The sequence below is a fragment of the Hermetia illucens genome, chromosome 3, assembly GCF_905115235.1.
Source record: "Hermetia illucens chromosome 3, iHerIll2.2.curated.20191125, whole genome shotgun sequence".
NCBI classification, from domain to species: Eukaryota; Metazoa; Arthropoda; class Insecta; order Diptera; family Stratiomyidae; genus Hermetia; species Hermetia illucens.
This window is the reverse complement of record NC_051851.1, coordinates 26,314,843-26,335,200: the sequence shown is the minus strand read 5'-3', so window position 1 is coordinate 26,335,200 and position 20,358 is coordinate 26,314,843. Positions and strand designations below refer to the sequence as shown.

Below are 20,358 nucleotides of genomic sequence, written 5' to 3'. Positions count from 1 at the left end.
TTTTCCGGCAAAGTTCACCTGCAATTAGTAAAAAGGTTATCATACTCTGTTCAATCGCAACCAATTTATTTTGCATCAAAAGTTTTGCTTGTTGAACTGCCAAATTACCAAAAATTTCCCCGATTGCTTAGCAGTGTACAACACAGTCATCATTGCGAGTAGATCCTCATCAACATTATCATCGCCAGGTTATCTTCGGAAATTTTGAAAAATTATTACCATGAAGGTAATGAAATTAATCTCAACGCTTTGCCCGCGTTGCCATTCCACCTTACAAATCGCAAATCGACTATATTCTCATAAGACGCCACCATTTTACCCCGGCACTGATTGCAAAGTCGTTCCCTATGAGACCATCGCACCTCAACATCGGCCGTTGATTGCCGTCCTGCGAATTAAGCCACCGATAAAACAGCGTGAGGAACGCACTGGCCCGCCGCGCATTTAAATGATGGTGATTTGGTGAGAAGAAAGAAGAAACGGTCTCACTCAAACGATTGCCGACCATTATGAATGTGGAAGAATCATGGAACCAAATGAAAGACACGATCCACAAAGCGGCATCTGCAACCCTCGGGGTCACCAAGCCGGGTAAGCGGCACATCAATTTATAAGGATGCCAACCGGGAAGCAAAGAAAGCGGTCGCTGTCACCCGAGCGAACCATTTCAAAAATCTTTACGATAAGCTGAACACTCGAGATGGCGAGAGAGATCTGTATCGACTTACTTAAAGCCGTGATGAACGCACACAGGATATCGAACACTTCAGCTGTGTTAATGACAAGAACGGTACTTTGCTTACCAACCGTCGAGCCGCAACGGATAGATGGCGAGAATACTTCGAGCAGATTTCAACTGAAGAATCAATTCCACAATCATTGTCGACATTGGGAGCAGTTCCATCAGTCAGCGCAACTGAAGTCGAGGAGACAATAAAACAAATGAAATCAGGGAAAGCCGCAGGACGACATCGCATCTCAGCTCTCGAAAGCGAAGAGCTGGGATCCAACACTGTGGCTCAGTGAATTCTTTAACCGGGTTATTCAGGAAGGAAGAACACCATCTCACTGGCAAGAAAGTACCACTGTTCCAATATGGAAAAAGAAAGGTAGCCCAGCAGAATGTTCAAATTACCGTCCGATCCGGTTACTTTCCCATACCATGAAGATTTTTGAACGCATTCTTGACAACCGTATTCGCGAAATCGTTGAAATAACCGTGAATCAAGCCGGATTTGTCAAGAACTGCGGAACTACTGACGCAATACACGCTGCGCGGTTACTCATGGAGAAACACCGTGAGAAGCATCGCCCTCTTTACATTGCATTTCTGGATCTAGAGAAAGCGTTTGACCGTGTACCACACGAACTCATCTGGTATCCTTTACGACAACACTTCATTCCAGAAGAACTCGTGCGCTGGGTTCAATTGCTCTACCACGATTCGAACAGTAAAGTTCGAAGTATGACGGATGTATCAAAACCGCTTCGTGTCTCTGTTGGTGTTCATCAAGGAAGCGCCCTCTCACCACTCCTCTTTGTTCTTGTTATGGACACCGTCACACGGGACATCCAACGTCCAGTACCCTACACACTGCTTTATGCAGATGATGTTTTCCTAGCATCTGATTGCAAAAATGATCTCGAGCAACTTGTTCAAAAATGGAATGATCGCCTCATGCAACACGGTCTCAGATTGAATTTAAACAAAACTGAATTTTTGACGACCGATCCCCATGAAACGGGCACAATCACTGTCAGCGGCAGTGATCTGCCCAGAACTGAGCGATTTAAATACCTCGGGACAACGCTATCAACCAATGGAGAACTGCGTTATGAAATTGCTTCACGCATTAACGCAACCTGGATGAAGTGGCGTGGGTGTTCTTTGTGATCGCCGTTTCAACGAACGTCGTAAATCTAAAATTTACCGCAATGTCGTCCAGTCGGTCTTTATGGTTCTGAGTGTTGGCCGACTATAAAAGAGAATGAACGGCGTCTTGCGGTAATGGAGACGAAGATGCTACGTTGGACTAGTGGCGTCACACGTTTAGATCCGACATCCGAAATGAGGATATACGCGATCGTTATGGGGTTGCGCCGATCATGGAAAAGTTGGGCGAGAACCGTCTTCGATGGTATGGTGACGTAATTCGTGCAAACGAGAATTCACTTGCCAAGATTGGTCTGAATATCGAAGTCGATAGTAAATGACCAAAAGGCAGACCTAAACTACGGTGGCTTCATACGTTGGATGGGGATTTGAAAGCCTCGAGATTGCACCCAGATCAGGCATTCGATAGAGCCAAATAGCGAAGCCGATAACGACGAGCCCGCCCCGCTTGTGAATGGGAGAAAGGCTGAAGAAAAAGAAAAAAGAAGAAGAAGAAAAAGTTCATCTTCTTAACTCATGAGTATCGTTCGCTTCTATTCCGGGTTTTACAGAGGATTTCAAGGAACAGTTCTTCAATATGGATACTTAGCTCTCTCTTCGCAGACTTCTTTCAAAAATCTTAGTACTTCGACGGAAATAGATATAGAGGCACAAGATGACAAAACTCGTTTAGAATTCATATCTACTGGGCCACAAAAGGCTCAGAGGAATTTCTCCGAAATTGCAAAAAATCGTATGACGTGCATAAGCACTGCAGAGGTTAATTCTCGGCTTTCATTTCATTTATTATGTTATTTTTGTGAGACCTGAATAATAGCATCATGAACGTAGCACCCCCCAACGTGCTACATATGTCCAAGATACATCTTGAAAATAAAGGGAATTTTTATGCAAGCCATCACTAGTTGTGTCAATCGTGATGAGATTATCAGCTAACCAATTATGGCGTAAAAAGGGGACGTACTCACTCTAGAAAGCACGAGCAGGGACACAAAGGCTTGCAGCATTTATTATCGAACATTTTACAATGAAAAAAAATGTCATTGTTAAGCCCAGGACCTACCCAATCCATGACAGACAATCCTTTTGGATGAACTTTGTACATCATGCTCTGTATTACTTGGCGCTGCGTTCTTTTTCCTGGAAATTTCCAACGGGCCCACTATCAGATATCAATCCTTTGACGAAATTATGCGAGGGCATATATTCTGAGCATACATAAATCCAGATTATCAGAATGATGCTTGTAAATATTACGAGAAAAGTGGCTGCCACCCAAAAACGCATTGTCCTTTTTGAAAAGGATTCCTACCAACGCGGCGTTAATTTAAATTTCAAATTGCTCGCCATTGGGTAATCGAAGTACAGAATTTTATTTATTAGCATAGCTGCCGGGCCTCATTGCGAATTAACATGTGTTAAATGTGTTGCTACCCTGAGTATCTCGAATAATTATGCGTTTCTGTTTAATCAAGTGGGTAATTAAATGATGAATAATTGCATCCGATTTTCGGAAAAGCATAAATCAAGTTCATAGAATAAACCACGGCAGATATGCAAAGGACCATATTGATATGTAAAATTGATTGAGTTTCGACGATTAATCCTGGCAGCTAATGTGACTCGCTTGGTACTATCGGAACCTGATAGCTGCATAGCTTAGATAATAAACAATTTAATAGTATCGGTTTGATAATGTGTTTACGGTAATGAATCCAATTGAATTATATGCAAAGTATTGAACAATGTAAGGGAATTAGTGGTATTGACCAGGCGTACTCACTGTCACGGGGGTCATTTTAATGCTGAAGAAGTCAACTGAAATTACTACAATATCAAACAGGGATGCGATGGAATAACCAGCAAAAGGGTTAAATCCGGTTTATAGACGCAAACGATTATGTCACTATAAGCTTTCTTTCGGAGTATTTCTGGTAATACTCATAATTTACTGGAACATCTGGATGTAAATAATGAGTACCACGGAGTAATCATAATATACGTTTTAATGGGGGATGTTAAAGTTATTATTGCAGCTGACTATTGACAACTGCAAGGGTAGAGCTTTATTAAGTTGTGTGAAACAAAACCTTATTAAAATCGACTCAATATCTGTCTGTCCGTCTGTCCGCCTGTCAATCTGTCACACCCATTTACTCCGAAGTGACTAAACCGTTGTCATGAAATGGCAGTGGGGAGAACATGTGGTCTGTGTGCCCCTTTACATGCAGCAAATGGTCCCATTTTGTATTAAGTTTGTAGGGGGCTCCCCATATATGCGAAAGGGGGGGTTTAATTTCTTTTTTTAACAGAATATGGTGATGTGGGGTATGAAATGAAAGATTCCTGATATTGGCTGAAACATTTGGGAGTGAATATTCAAAGTGTGTGTCCCAAAAAGTGAAACAGGTCTCGTTCACAGAACCTATCAAGCCGAAAAATCTGAAAAAAAAAAGAATCACAGTAATGCATCTATATAAAATCTAGCCCTCAAAATACATCCCGTTCCGATATCTGCACAAATAAAGTTGATAATAGAGTATTTCCAGGTTTCAAAAATGTATCGGAAAACCCTCCTTAAGTTCATCCCAGAAGTACAAAATTTGGTATCAGTATAGGCGATAATTCTGAAAGGAAGAAGATTAAAGTTTCGTATTTTAAGTTAATTTATTGCACCCTAATACGTGTATGACGTCGTCACCATATGAAGTGAACTTATATGAACGTCGGGGTCCATGGAGACATTTTCGTTTTCCTTTGTCGACTTTTTTTAATTATTTGAATATCAGTGTCAATTAGTCGAGTAGATACGTGTCATATACATACACATATGTGCATCGGTTCTTAATTTACGTACGTGCTTTTGCGAACGGAGTAAAGTGCAAACGCCTGAAGACGCGTTAGATGAATTTATTAATGTATTATTCATGTCGTTGTTATATGTGTACTTAAGTGTATCTTGGAGTTTGACAAAGTATGACGGAATGTTTTGTATTCTTAGCTAAGGACCAATGACGAAAAAACGTGCATAAGTAGTTTCTCACATAAGATGAACAGAAAACCTTTATACCAGAAGCGCCCAGCTTCCGGTATTCCGACTTATTTTGAATTTAGGTTGACGCGCATCTATTGTAAATGCAACCTCCATCGACGTACTCATTAATATCCACTTGCTCACTTCTTTGCTGGTAGTTCAAGAAGGTAAGCTGAGAATTTGATACTTGAATTCATTGCATATTAATAAACAAAATCCACTGAGCATGATGCATTTTCGACTTGCCTCAGAATGGGTCTTATCAGGAAAACGGCAGCTGAAATCGAGGTGAGAAGCTGAAGGCTACAATTAAGCTATCCTGGAACCACTCGCCGACCCCTCTTTGGCAAAAAATTATCATGTCTGACGAGGAACACTTCTCGTTAACTGGAACAATATATAGGGAAAATTGTCAGTTTTGTGCTACCCAGGACCATCCATTAATGGAAGAGCAGCCTCCTTTTGATAAAAAAGTCACAGTTCAGTTCGATGTTTGCGTAGACATGACTATCACGACAAAGTGTTTGAAGACCATATAGGTGCTACCTTAAGTATCAAATGCGAACGTTACCGAACCATAATAAAGAATTATGCGATGCCCATTGTTTGCAAAAAGAACACGGGTGACTACTGGTTTAAAGAACACGTGACCCCATTCCACAGAACTCGACAAAGACTCAATGGGATCTAGTTCGCAGGATGATTGCTATTGAAAAATATTAATTTTGGCTGGCCACTTAGATTACCCCATCTATCGTCAACAGACTCTCATTTCTGTGGTTTGTTTTAAGTCAAAAGTCTACGCAAAGAAGCCAAAGACGCTAGGTCAATTGGTGTCATATCGACGAAAAATTGCGCAATGTTATGGAAAACGCCGAAAATAGAGTAGATTTGGCCTCAAGGTCCAAATACAATAATTTCTACGACAATACTGTCACTTAACTGTAAAGTCGAAAGCTAACACGTAGAGATAAATAGGCGATATATGTATGCAATATTACAAAAGTGATATCACCTTAATATGTAATATCATATCACCATCACCGAGCGGGATCAAAACATCACCAAACATTACAACTTCACCTAAAATTACCTCATCACTTAACATTACGCCATTATCTAGCATCAGCGCATTACCGCATCACCTAACATCAGCGCATTACCTAGCATTACCACATTACCTAACATCATCACATTACAAAAGTGATGATAATATTACTTCTCTAAAAAGTAATATTTTTTAAGGTAATATCAAATTAAAAAGCAATATCGCTCTTCATAGCACAAGTAATAGCGACATTTGTCGAGTGGTGAGCTGATGTCGACGCCGAGCATCTGTGAATCTATTTTTGTTACGATTCTTTGTTTTTTGGCTTAGGACTGACTTTGTGTTGGCTTTGTACTGGCTTAGGGCTAATAATGCTTAAAAAGGTTATCAGGAGCTGACTCACTGAAGCGATCCGCGCTGCCAAGGACTTACCCCAAACCAGTTTGGGTTGAGAGCAGGGAGATCCACCCTGCTGTTATGGAGGTCGTGTATGCGGTTCATCGAACGAGTCACCACCGATCTTGACGGATAGTGCTGCTCATAACGTTTAATGTCAGAAATGCCTTCAATTCCGTAAGATGGTCAGATATACTAGGCACATTGGATAATTCAATCCGCGTGTCAAGCTACCCGTTGCGAATATTGAGGGATTATCTGAAAGACGGCTTCCTGCTTTATGAGACGCTAGACGGCCAGAGGAAGATGCAGATCACGTCGAAAACAGGGTAGGGATCCATCCTTGGGGCGGACATCTGGAAGAGTCCCGCCTGTTCGGTTATGTAGAAAACGTGCGGCCCTTGTTCCCGGGCTCGCTGTTGAACAGGCGCACATCAGACTTGACATATTGATGCCACGAGAAAGCAGATGGATTACTGCTCATAGTTTCATCCTTGTGCTACAAAAAGAAATAGTCATCTTAACTAGAATGACCCTGCGTCCCATATCATAGGGTCAAAACCACCCTCCACCCTCGATTGCAGCAACCGAGTCAGAAGTTTTCCGGCTCCATTTGCGCGTTTCCAAAACTCATTTAATACATTATTTCAGAGTCTGATCCGATCCAATCGTATTAGGTTTCAAAGTAAGTGAAATTTTTGATAACGATTTCACTTTAGTACCAAAGGGACCCCTCCTGCGCCACAATTCTGGGTCTGGCTAGAACAAAGGTGGGCAAGTGCACACAAACCAGCTGCTTCAGGGGAGCTGAAGTTAACTGCTGGCGGACCCACACTGTCAACTTCGCCGAGATTAAAAGAGTTTAGACAGGTAGGATATTCAATGCGGGAGAAGCTCTTCTGCAAGTTCATCTTAAAGAATGGTGATCTTCAAAAATGGTGGTCAAAAGGTAGTAGGTGGTCAAAGGGTAGTAGGTGGTCAAAGGGTAGTATAGGTCCCAGGGCGAAACGTGGATTGGTACCCACGATGGAGCATAAAACCTGGGAAATGCCTGCTGAACCAACACCAACAGCTCTACTACCAAACCCTATGTCCACCTCCACGTGGTGACCGCTGGGAGCTCTTTCTTAACGAAAAGCTGCAGACAGAGAAGGATGAAGGCGAGTCTCCCGCGCCTAAAAACGGGACAAATTGTACCAACTGGTCCTCCAGGTTGGGGGTTGGGTAGGGCTGACAACCCTACATGGAAAACAACTCGTTACGAAGCCACAACAGGAGCCTCGGACAGGACGGATTTTAAAACGACGGACCCGCATTTTCTCATGGAACGTGCGCTCCCTGTACAGAGATGAAGCTAACCAGCAGCTAGCCGATACCCTGTCCCAATATAGGGCTGATATAACAGCGTTGCAAGAGATGCGATGGACAGGGACCGGTTTCCTGGAGAAGAGCCACTACACCATTTATTATAGCGGTCATCCAGTAAACCATGTGCTCGGAGTAGGTTTCTTAGTCAGCCAAAAAATGAAACCTGCTGTTATCGACTTTGAAAACATAAGCGAAAGGCTATGCACTCTGCGCTTGCGAGGCAAGTTTAGAAATATAAGCCTCATAAACGTTCACGCCCCTATAGAGGAGACTGCAGAGTCGGAGAAGGATACCTTCTACGAGGCAGTAGAACGAACCCTCGAAGCCTGTCCCAGATCATCATCATCATCAACGGCGCAACAACCGGTATCCGGTCTAGGCCTGCCTTAATAAGGAACTCCAGACATCCCGGTTTTGCGCCGAGGTCCACCAATTCGATATCCCTTGTCCCAGATATGATATCAAAATCATACTTGGGGATTTTAACAGCCAAGTAGGGAAGGAGCCCGTATTCAGGCGATACGTTGGCTCCCATAGCTTACACGAAAAAACAAATGATAACGGACTGCGGACTATTCAATTAGCAGGGTCACACGAAATGGTTGTTGGAAGTACCTGGTTTGCGCGGAAAGCGGTCCACAAACATACGTGGGCCTCCCCAGACGGGACCACTTTCAACCAAATTGACCACGTGTTGATCGAACGCCGCCACCTCTCAGCCTTGATGAATGTCAGAACATATAGGGGGGCCAATATAGACTCGGATCACTATCTCGTTGGCATGGTGTTCCGAGCTCGAATAACAATACCACCTAGAATCCCCTCTGACAATCAGGTGAGAGTGAACACTGAAGCCATCCACAACACAACCCTCCGCGACACCTATAAGAGGGAAATGGATGCCGCAATAACCGCAGTCAACAGAGGACCTGGAGATGAAGCATCAACAAATGATCTTCACAATCACCTGAAGAACGTTATCATGGATGCGGCCACAAACATACTTGGCCCCAGCCGCAAAAGGAGTCGGAACGGCTGATTTGACGATGAATGTAAGCTAGCAACGGAACGGAAGAATGCCGCATACCGAGTAATGTTGCATTCTCAAAGAACGCGGGCACGCGCAGAGACTTATCACGAACTCCGACGAGTGGAGAAGCGACTTCACAGACGGAAAAAGGAAGCCTGGGAGAACCAACAAGTCAACGAACTAGAAAAGTACAGGGAGCAACCGCACCAGGCGCGCAAGTTTTACCAACAAGTCAGCAGGATGAAGCCTTATACACCTCGATGCTCATCCTGCCGAGACAAAGAGGGAAATCTGATTTCCGACAGAATGGGCATATTAGAGCGATGGGTTGAGTACTTTGATGAGCTACTGAACAACCAGAACATCGGCGAGTTGGAGGTCCCGCCAACTGAAGACGACTGCCACTACCAAGTTTAGGAGAAACAGTCCGTGCAATTCATCGGTTAAGAAATCATAAGTCGCCAGGAGACGATGGAATTACAGCCGAATTGGTTAAATATGGAGGCGATCAGTTACACCAAGTGGTTCATCAACTTGCGCTCAAGGTATGGGACAGCGAATCAATGCCTGACGATTGGCAACGAGGCATTATCTGTCTCATACATAAAAAGGGAGATATCACACAGTGCAGCAATTATAGAGGTATCACGTTGCTGAGTACCATCTATAAGATATTCTCCACTATCTTACTAGGCCGGATAGCCCCATACGCCCAGAACATCATTGGCCCATACCAAAGAGGCTTCACTCTAGGCAAATCAGCAACAGATCAGATTTTCTCTGAGCGGCAAGCGATGGAAAAACTATTGGAATATGGACAACAGTTGCACCATCTGTTCATCGACTTTAAAGCCGCCTATGATAGCATGGCCAGGGTAAAACTGTACACGGCCATGAGAGAATTCGGTATCCTGACGAAATTAATAAGACTGACTAGGCTGACCCTGACCAATGTGCGAGGCCAGATAAAAACAGCAGGATCACTCTCAAGACCATTCGACATCAACAACGGTCTACGACAAGGGGATGCGCTATCATGCGTCCTCTTTAACCTGGCCCTCGAGAAAGTGATCCGTGATGCCGAGGTAAATGCAAGAGGTACGATCCTCTTCAAGTCCACCCAACTACTGGCCTATGCTGACGATATCGACATTATGGGAAGAACCTCTCGAGACGTACAAACTGCCTTCATCCAGATCGAGCAGGCGGTGATTGGCGCGAGATCTTGGGCTGCACATCAATGAAGGCAAGACAAAATATATGGTGGCAACGTCAGCACCGAAGACGAATCAACCAACAACATTAAACCGCACTGGTCAAACACAAACACGAAGAAGAATAAGGATAGGAGAATACAACTTTGAGATCGTTGACAATTTCTCCTATCTAGGGTCGAAAATCACAACCGATAACAACTACGATGATGAAATCCGCGCACGGTTGTTGTCAGCCAACAGAGCCTATTTCAGCTTACAAAGACTATTCCGCTCGAAACGTCTCACCATAGGGTCAAAGCTCTTACTGTACAAGACTATGATCTTGCCAGTCTTCATGTATTCTTCGGAAACTTGGGTTCTTAGCAAGAAAAATTTCGAACTCTTGGCCGCGTTCGAGAGAAGAATCCTCCGAAGAATTTTTGGCCCCCTACATGAGGATGGACGATTCCGTAGCCTACACAATGACGAAATCTATGAGCGATACCATGACCGTCCGGTTGTGGATAAAATCCGGCTCAATAGGTTACGGTGGGCGGGTCACTTAATCCGTATGGATGAGGATGATCCCGCCCGGAAAGTCTATAAGGGCAGCAATATCTATGGTAGAAAAAGAAGACGGGGCAGACCCTGCCTAAGATGGAGCGATGGCGTGGGTCAGGACGCCAGACAGCTTTTAGGGATATCGAATTGGTGGACCTCGGCGCAAAACCGGGATGTCTGGAGTTCCTTATTAAGGCAGGCCTAGACGGGATACCGGTTGTTGCGCCGTTGATGATGATGATGATGATCTTCAAAAATCGCTTTGAACCTTTTCGGGAGCAGACAATCATATTTACGACAAGGAAATGTAACGATAAAAAAACAAATATCTAGAGAGGTAGGCGGGCGAGGCGGTAGTGAGTGATAAAGGAAAATTAAGGAAAGGGAAGGAGAAGTTTAGTGGATCGAGTTTGGACAGAAATATCTTTAATTTGCGAGGTAGAAGATCTTTGGGGAAATCCGCACACAAACATGTGCTTGCCATATTAGTAAAGCCAATTAGGCTGATTGCAGTCAACAGACATTTTACAAAACCATAGTACTGTTCCGCTATAGAATGAGTGGAGTGGAGAGGAGTGAAATATCTCTGCAAAATTTGGGAAGAGGGAGAGAGGGGTGGAACATGGCGGCAATTTTCATACTCTTGTATGACTACTACAACACCCTAATAAGAATCTCTTTCCACAAACTAAAAGAAAGAAAATATTCAAGGCATTGTGCAGAGAGAGAGGAATTGAATTAGAGCAAAACGAGGTAAGGAACCCCATGTGGGGACCTAGTCCAATATTAGGGCCATGTTTGGCAATGAGGCACTTGACTAAGGTCCTTCCTTCCAAAGCTAGGTATTGCAGAAGATATAGGGCGGTCTGCATCCTTTCGGGGAAGAGAAGAAGAAGGAGGAGAGGAATTATGCACTGAGTGAAAGTAATTACAAATTAAATCATACGATAGTGGGGCTGGACAAGGTTGCGGATCTGAGATCAAGGCAGGTGAAACTTCTGTATCCCAATATAACCTTTTCATTGACCAATTATCCCTTCCTAAACTTACATAGCAATCAGCGCCTTTACTGAAGTTCGCAATGCTTTCAAGTGAAATAAATTGCCTGGTTTCACGAAGGTGGAGCTGGGTTTAGATCTCAGTGTTGACATTGAAGCCTTAAAAGTGCAAGGAGTCTGGAACGCAGGGGTGTAAAAAAGAAGTAGGTTGAAGACCGAAAGCTCAGCCAAGCAGATGTAAATAGCTCTGTGACTTTCTGGGGGTAAAAAATAATGGCTGCAAGACGTTTCTGTTTGCACATACCTCGTAGTTCGTAGTACATGTATTTCCATTAAGTGTGTCAGACTATTTACTTTAATATGATAGTGACATTGCACAGATAGTTGTAATATACAAAATTGACTTGAAGGAAACAACTTCAGCCTACTGTTAATTTGTTAATAATGTTTGGATCCACACCAAACTTTCCACTATCATTCGTTATATTAGGGTCTCTATTATCACCCGGAATCCTTCACTTTCTCCATTTACAACCGACGGAAAAGCTAAGACCTAATACGAAAAATACTAATCGAAACCTTTCAGTTGATACATATTCCCTAAAAAAATGCGTCCTCCACTTTGTATGCATAGAAAGATAGAACCTTGAAAAAGACAATTACTTTCAAATTCAAATTTCATTTAATTTTAATTTTTTCGACTTTCTTCGGCCGAGTCCAAATTGTGATATGAAAATACCAAAAATGTTATCAAATAAAAGAAAATGAGCTGAATCGAAAGTGCCAAGAACATAACGCAATCATTGCCCCAATTTCATGGTACTTCCCACAACGTCGTCTCAAGCAAAAGGTCATGTCTCTTACAAATCATGCCCATTTTCCCCGAATTCATATCCCAACTGCCTAACGTACAATGACTCCAAATTATTTTTTCCATAGAAGCAATAATATCCTTGAAAATATCTCAAAAAACATTTCGTTCCTATTTAGAATGAAAGTTACATCCTGACTACAACCATACGAGCTACACACATATGTCGTGTGTGGTAGCCTCGTAAGTTGGCTGGGTCGGAATTCCTTATCATGTCATCAAATCGAATGTGACTATCTATGACATGGCCTCATTTCCACATGATTCCTCGCGTATACACAAATACAATCATCGTTGAAATCTCTTTATCGTATCGTAACGTTTCTTTATTGGGTGTCCTTTGCTTGGCAAGAATGATGGGTTGGCCAATTCGACGAAATCTTTTAGTCAACGTAGTACGCACATCCCGGACAAAGGACGTACGAAATATAATAGTAACAGATATTGAGCTTGCCAATGTTCCCACATTGTCCTGACCGGAGCAATAGTCTGGAAAGGATATGATTGGATAAGACAATAATCGGAGTGATGCAGGGTGGTGTGAACTTGACGCAGATTGAATGTGAAAATAAACAAACTTTTTCAAGGTCTGTTTGTTTCTGCGAACATGCCTCCTTGGTGAATCAGATTAGTCTAGGCAGACCCTGCTGAGATAGTAGTAAAGCAACAAGTTTTGGGTATGGGCTGCCCTTCCGACTGTTGATTAAAACCAGGAGATTGAGGATTTCCTTTTACGGCCCCATTTTGCGAAATAAGCCCGACGTGACAATTTAAAGCCCTACAAGGATTCGAACTTTTATGTATCCCGTCCTAGAATTCAATTACAAGGGTTTTGCGAGAATCCTGGAGTTGAATAAACTGTTCATTCATGAATAGGGAACTAAGTCTAAACGACAGGAAAAGTAAAGGTTTAACCTACGTCTTCCCATTGCTCGCTCATCTTTGGCCAGTTCGGTAGCGTAGTCATAAGTGTACCGAAGGGCCTTTGTAAAAACGCACCTACGAACCACCCTGTTTATTATAATATCCTTTCCAATATGCAAAAACTTGGGGAACATGAAGAACACGCCATTATATTCCGGCTCAACAATCAGCATTGTAATCTGGCCAACAATGGTCCAAATTAGAATACAACACAATTTAGGAGCCAATATATCACGCTTCCATTCATAATACATGAGGACGATATTTGATACTCAGCCAAGAATTGCAGACGCTCCGCCATGTTATCAATAATTTGCCCGAACGACTTTCTTCTATCACTTCCTCCCAGAGATTGGCGGCTCCCTCGAATATCCTTCAGATTAACCGAACAAAATTGAGACTACTTGGCTCAGAGCAGAATACAAAGATAACCCGAGCAAAAAACGGAATCGAAAGAATGGAAATAATCAGAATTTTATATAGTCGGATTCCTGCAATGCTGGATTAAAAAGTCCTTAACTTCCTTGTTCTTTTTAATTTTTTGGTTTCAGTTTGCTTGTTTGAAAGTCCTTTCCAAGGAATCCATTTGAAAAGAATAATCTGTCATTAATATACAAACAATCTTGTGGTGTATCCTGGATTATAGAAGAAATGTACAACGAAACAAAGCTGTGTAATCTCTTCACTTGACTGCCCAAGGATAACGCCAAAGGGAATGTAGTGAACCATTCATGCTTCCTATGCTATGCGAAGGATTGTGGGTGAATCACTGGAGTGAATCACGTCCTTCGATTTATTCGTGTTGTGGTTAATTAACGTATGAAAACAAATGGTTTGGACGTACAACTCGTTGTGGCGGGGAGTTGCCTATTGTAATATAGTTTTGGGGCTAAGACGAAAACTGGTTTGTTGTCATTTGAATGACAGATGCGTTAATTGAATTGGATCTAATTATAATTTACAACAATCAGGGGAAGGGTGATTGATATACTACTATACGAGCTGAGTCGTTCGAAAGTGGAGTTCCCGAGCCTTTCTCCGGTAATGGCTATCGAAAAGCAATTAGATATCACTAATCTCATAGAAAGAACGTTTAATAAACATACATAGTAGGTAGGAATAGCAGGAACGTCAATTTGGTGACTAGTCCTGTGATGGTAAAGCTACCACCAAACCATGAAAAAATAGCCAAGTTGACCGTGTAGACCCACCAGCATCTGGCGCTAACTGCGCTTTTGAAATGTCTCTTCGATATGCCCTTGCACACCATTGTGCTAGCCAGGTTCGAAAATGTAGGGGAGACCCTTTCATTCATGCTCGGGACCATACCGGAACCTGAAACAGCAAGTTCAGGAAAATCATGCAAGCTAAATTTGCACAATAAAGATCGCTCGCGTAGAGCTGGAAAATTTGAGACTCGGGTACCGTAATCGAGGGAGAAGATCCATGACGAATCCCATTTTCAATCGATGCCTCCTTTGCCTCAGATCGCAATCAGGTCCGGCCTTTACATTCAAGCCATTGTCATTGTCGATGATGTTCTATACTCCATCAATGGTGCAAACGGAGATTTCTGTGATGGCGCCGTCTTATGCAAATATACTCACAGAAATGACGCAAATGGTGATTTTTTTGGAAAGCAGTAACTAACAGTGACAAATTCGGAGGGACCGAATTATAATCTAAGACGACCAATAGGGTAGCTCGAGAGCCTTAATGATATATGTGGGCAGCGCGAGCATGGACGGATATAACCCTCAATCACTTGGCCCCGTGATACAGCGGCAGCACAACACTACAACCCGCACACTCTCGTACGTCAAAAATCTTTAACGTTACTTAAAGGAGCGAGAAGAACTTTGTCTTTAGAATACACGAACAAACCATTTACTCGTTCACTATTCCGTCCCAGCAACTCTCGCGATTTGCCAACATGTCAAACATCATGTACTCACCCTTTTCCAAAACTTTGTTCTGGATTCAGCCTTCAAACATAGAAAAAAATAAAAGGAAAAGATTCAATCCAGGATTTCGTACATCGATTCCCCTCTGTCCTGATGAAACTATGAAACGCTTAAAAGAAAAGCTCTCCTTACACGAACAAATATATTTCGAGCACGCTATCACTTTTTATTACACCAATATGAACCGTCGAAAATCATTGCAACCCACGAGTAAAGAAAAAATATCCACCCTACAAGCTGCCTTGGTGGTTTCTCACCTACTGTTCCAGCGATTAGATGATCAGCCGGTCATCTGATCCAAAAAGAAAGAAAACCCGTTTCTCTATATTTCAGGTTTCCTTTTCTTTGCTTGAAAAAATTATCCCCGCAGCAGCAACAAGCAGTTCAGACTACCTCATAACTTACACGCAACGAATTTTCCGCATTGACTGCATCCATCCTACAAGTAAAGTGCACTCAATTGCATACCGGTATGGGCATGTAGATAGCATTGTGATACTATTGAAAAAAAGGCCAATGATTATTTTAGGTTGAAAATTACTGATTAATAAATAGAATTTAGGGTTTCGAAAAATTTTATTTAGGTGAAAGTTTAGTAATCCGTGACAGGTTTTCATCACATCCGAAATGAGGATATCCACGAACGATATGGAGTTACGTCGATCGTGCAAAAATTGCGAGAGATGTGTCCTCGATGGTATGGTCACGTAATTCGCGCTAAAGAGAATTTACTCGCCAAGATTGGTAAAAACATCGAAGTCGATGATAAGCAACCAAAAGGCCGGCCGAAACAACGTTGGCTTGATACGCTGATTACTTCCAGATCAGGCATTTGATAGAACCAAATGGCGAAACCGATCACGACAAGCCGACCCCGCTTGTGAACGGGACAAAGACAGAAGAAAAAGAAGAACAGGATCCAAATGGGATGCAGAACATCGGAAGTAGGGTGGTGAACATGATAAAAATGCTTTGTAATAGGGAAAAAAGAATTCGCATATGTACATTAAAATAAATCCTCCAATCAGCGAATATCAAGGTAATACAAAAACAATGACGATTCGCAACCCAGATTATTGAGGCTTAATGCTTCGCAATATTGCTGGTGTCTTCGTCCTCAAAAGAACAGAAATACCTGAAGGTTTCCTGATGAGTGGGGGATTAACTCAGCAAAAACTGTAGGGGTTATGGTTTTGTTCCGCTTGAGTGCAATTATTGCAAAGATAATACCCTTCTGTTGGGAAGAGCAACCCGGATTCGTGTAGTGGTTTTACAAGTCAAATTCGGAATTTTCCAAACCATTTCAAAATTTCCCAAACTAGCTTCACACATTTCCAAGTCAATTTCAGAACTTTCCATTTCAAATTCAGACTTTTCTATTTCTAATTCAGATTTTTTTTAACATTTCACTATAAAGTTTCATGCCAACTTTTTATCACTGGGTTCGGATGGAGCCGGGATTTTTGAAAAACTCTAGGCTCATCAATTTTAGTTTTCAATTTTCTATCACTATTTGCTTTAATGAACCTGACAATATAGTGGTCGAATGGCGTCCTCTAGGACGGGTAGTAGTCTGAAACTAATAGCAACGCCACAATTTAAACTTCATAATACTTGGGAAGTCCTGTCAGTTGTCAGTGGACATTAATGAGGTTCTTCGGGAACAACAGGTTTAGTTTGTTTAGTTAGTTTGTTTAGTTTAGTGAGGGGAGTCGCAGCTCCAAGCACTCAGACCTTTGTTAGGTCCATTGTACTATCCTCGGAGATCGACAGTTTATCGGCCTCTCGCCTACGGCGTTCGCAGATTTTCACGAATCAGAGAACATTTTTCAGAGGCAGAGAATGCGCAGACTCTTAGTTGACGATAACTTTACGAAGGTATATTCGTGTGAAGTCTGAGGAGACCGGGCAGCTGCATACGAAGTTTCAGGGTCGTCTCTTTCTCCTCCTCACATTCACGATATATGGTCGAGATCACGACTCCGATTTCTTCCATGTGGTAGTTTAAAGAGCAGCCTACTTCAGCACACATTTTTTTTTCAAAGAATCCCAGCTCGATTCCTTTTCAGTGATAAAAAGTAAACTTGATAGTAAAATATTGAAAAAATTCTGAATTAGAAATGCAAAAGCCTGAATTTAAAATGTAAAATTCTGAAATTGACTTGGAAAAGTGTGAAGTTAGTTTGCAAAATTTCTAACATTAGTTTGAAAAATTCTAAATCAGACTAACTAACGTAACTATATGATGGTTGCCTGGCAGATTAGCCATGAGAGGCTAAACTTCACCGAATTTTCTAGGACTACGAACGGTGGTGAAGCTCTTGTTCCACCTCTTTCGCCGCTCATCATCCTGGTTGAGAAGACTACCATTGATAGGGCCACCGATAGTATCACGGCCATTTGTCGATTGTTCCGTATTGTGAAATCGTTTTTCCGGTAGCTTCTTCTTCCCTGACCAACGCACATCCCCATTGGGAGCTTCTAATGCATACCAATCCTGGCCTCTAATAAGTTCTTTCACTGGTATCTGATTTCTCTGCATTCGGAATTTTAATGATATAAACCGGTTCAAAGCCAAATTATGAAGACTACTGCTTGTCATTTGCGGAGCTCGGCAGACCAATCGAGAGGACAAACAAAGAGGCAGATTCCAGCGGTTTACAGTGTAGACTGTAGTAAACTTAGGTTGATTTTGTAATTTCCGTATAGACGCATGATATTCATCTCTGATCCAGATCTCCTAGATTACAAGCGCTGGGAAAGGGAGCAACTGGCTTCCGAAATATCGATATCAGCGATGGAGTGCACTAAGGTTGTTCCTAATTTAAAAGCTCGTTTCATTCAAACACTGAGGACAAGCAAAAAGTTCGACACTAAAAACCACGTAACAAATCTGCGTATCAATTTACCTAAGCAAGACAGATTGTATATTTGAACAGGATCTCAATGGGCCAACCTGACTACTCTGAAATATTTAGTTGTCGGTTGTCGGTTTCCTGCAAAATATTTTAACTCTTCTCATGGCTTCTCGGGAAATTTGTATCTTTTGTTTGTTTTCATGGCGTTTAAAAGCTCCTACCATCGATAAAACTTATAGTGAGGTCGAATGTACGTTATAGTCTGGAATATGAATTGTAGCCCCTCCCCAAAATGGTGACCTATCCACTGTAATTTCGGCCTTCTGATCAACACATTCACAGCAATCTGGTTTTGTACACCGAGAAAGTTTTGCATTTGAAATTGTCAAGGCCCAAAATATGCCGTCGACACCACCAAGATATAATATGATGAAAATCTTGAACTTTTGAGTACCAACGACAGTCACTTTACACATGCTGCACTTTTGGACAAAACATTCACGCAATAGCTCGAACTTGACTAGGCGTTGCTCATATATCAAAAGAAACACTTCCCCCCAGCTGCAGGCTGTTTAAGATCCGCCATACTCTGGCCATTAATGCAAATGCTTCCGAATAATCCAGTGTGTGAATGGGGATCAGAATACACTCATACCTAAAGCCTAATTTGCATTGGCGATCATAGGCGTTAGCTAGACAACTTTTCATTTTGACAGATGATAATCACTGTCGATCACGCTGCTTCCAGAACAGAAGTCAGGTATCGGTGACAGAATGCAACCCTGACAGACTCGGTTTGAGAGTGACATTTTGCGCCGTCATACATCGTTCTGGTAGCATCCACTAATTTTTTCAGAGTATCGCTCATGTGTGGAGCACTCTAGATGCAGTCCCTGTTGTCCACAGTCGAAAGTTTTTTTCCAACTGCAGGTGAAGCTACAGCGGGAAAACGATGCAGTACTCTATGTCAATCAAACTTTCGATGTGTTATTTAATGAGACACCTTCAATTGTCGCATGCCCTGCCTTGGTATCTTGATGATAATATTCGTCTTTTATCGACTATTAAAATCCTGGGAATCTACTTTTGCATATGTGGAAGTAATAATCTAGCAGAAATTGCAAGAGCTGCCAGAAGGAGTTCCATCGGTAAGCCGCTGTGTCCAACTGTTTTGCTTCGCTTGAACTCATTGATGGCAAGAATAATTTAACTTCTTTTTAGAAGAGTAGTCCACATCGCGTATTACTGTAGCTAACTACATTATATACTTGGGGTGGAACTTTCAACCTTTCAGCTGTTCTTAATTCTGGATGAAAAGCCTACCGTAAACGTTCCTCACGAGACCACCCAAAAACTTACGACTATCTGCGAGTCCTTTCTGCAGTGAGCCTATTCTTATGATCACCTCTCAGAAATGACCGCATTTTTTGAGTGCTCATCAATATTCTCGTGCGAATGATTCGAATTTTCTAGCGTTTGGTAAGAAAGGTGGTGTTCCAACGGAATCGGCCCATATTGAATTTGGAGAGTCGACACCCTGCGCGCCAGCGAAAAGATGAGCCTACCTGAATTGTCTCTCCTGAACTGCGTATAAATGCTTATAGAACCCATTATCCACTCTACCATAAATCCCTGTTGGAAGCACAATCCTAATGCTCCTTAACCTGGACTAGAATTTCGCAGTTTGCCATAGTAGAAAAATGCAACGCCGCTTAAGGCCAAAATGTCCCCGGAAATCTCGTTCCGTTTGAGGAGAGCACGCATTTTCCCGGCCCTCGCTATTATTATCGATAAGCGTGCTCACTTTCCAAAAACCAATCGTAAACGGTTTTCAATAGCCAGTGGTGATAGATGAAGGGTCAGTTTCTAGCCAATGCCAGCTCGAAAGGCAATCACGGAGCAAAAGACAACCATATATGCAATTTTGAAAAATAATATAAATTAGCAGTTTTCTTGATAATAAATCAGAAACTCACCTTTGGGGAAACAATGAATATATTTATTCTGAAGATAAGATTCTGAAAAAAAAGAAAATCGCCTTAAAAATGGAATTCCCTGAATAATTAAAGATAATATATGTATAAAATTAAAGTCAGATAAAATTGATCAAATTCAACCTTGCTCTTCCCTTGGGTTGCAAATGAGGACGCGAATGGGCGCCATAAGATCCTACCGACAGCTGGCATCATATCGAGTAGCGTAGGGAACTACAGGGC

General features: G+C 42.2%; 1 protein-coding gene across 4 annotated transcripts in view; it reads right to left on the bottom strand.

Moving 5' to 3' along the window:
* Positions 1 to 20,358, bottom strand: part of LOC119652498 (pyrokinin-1 receptor-like) — a 222,782-nt gene that overhangs the window by 111,107 nt on the left and 91,317 nt on the right. For all 4 annotated transcript variants that reach the window (XM_038056681.1, XM_038056684.1, XM_038056682.1 and 1 more), the window contains one exon: positions 20,119 to 20,160. The gene's annotated coding sequence lies outside the window, so the exon portion shown is untranslated. The remainder of the gene's footprint in view (positions 1 to 20,118; positions 20,161 to 20,358) is intronic.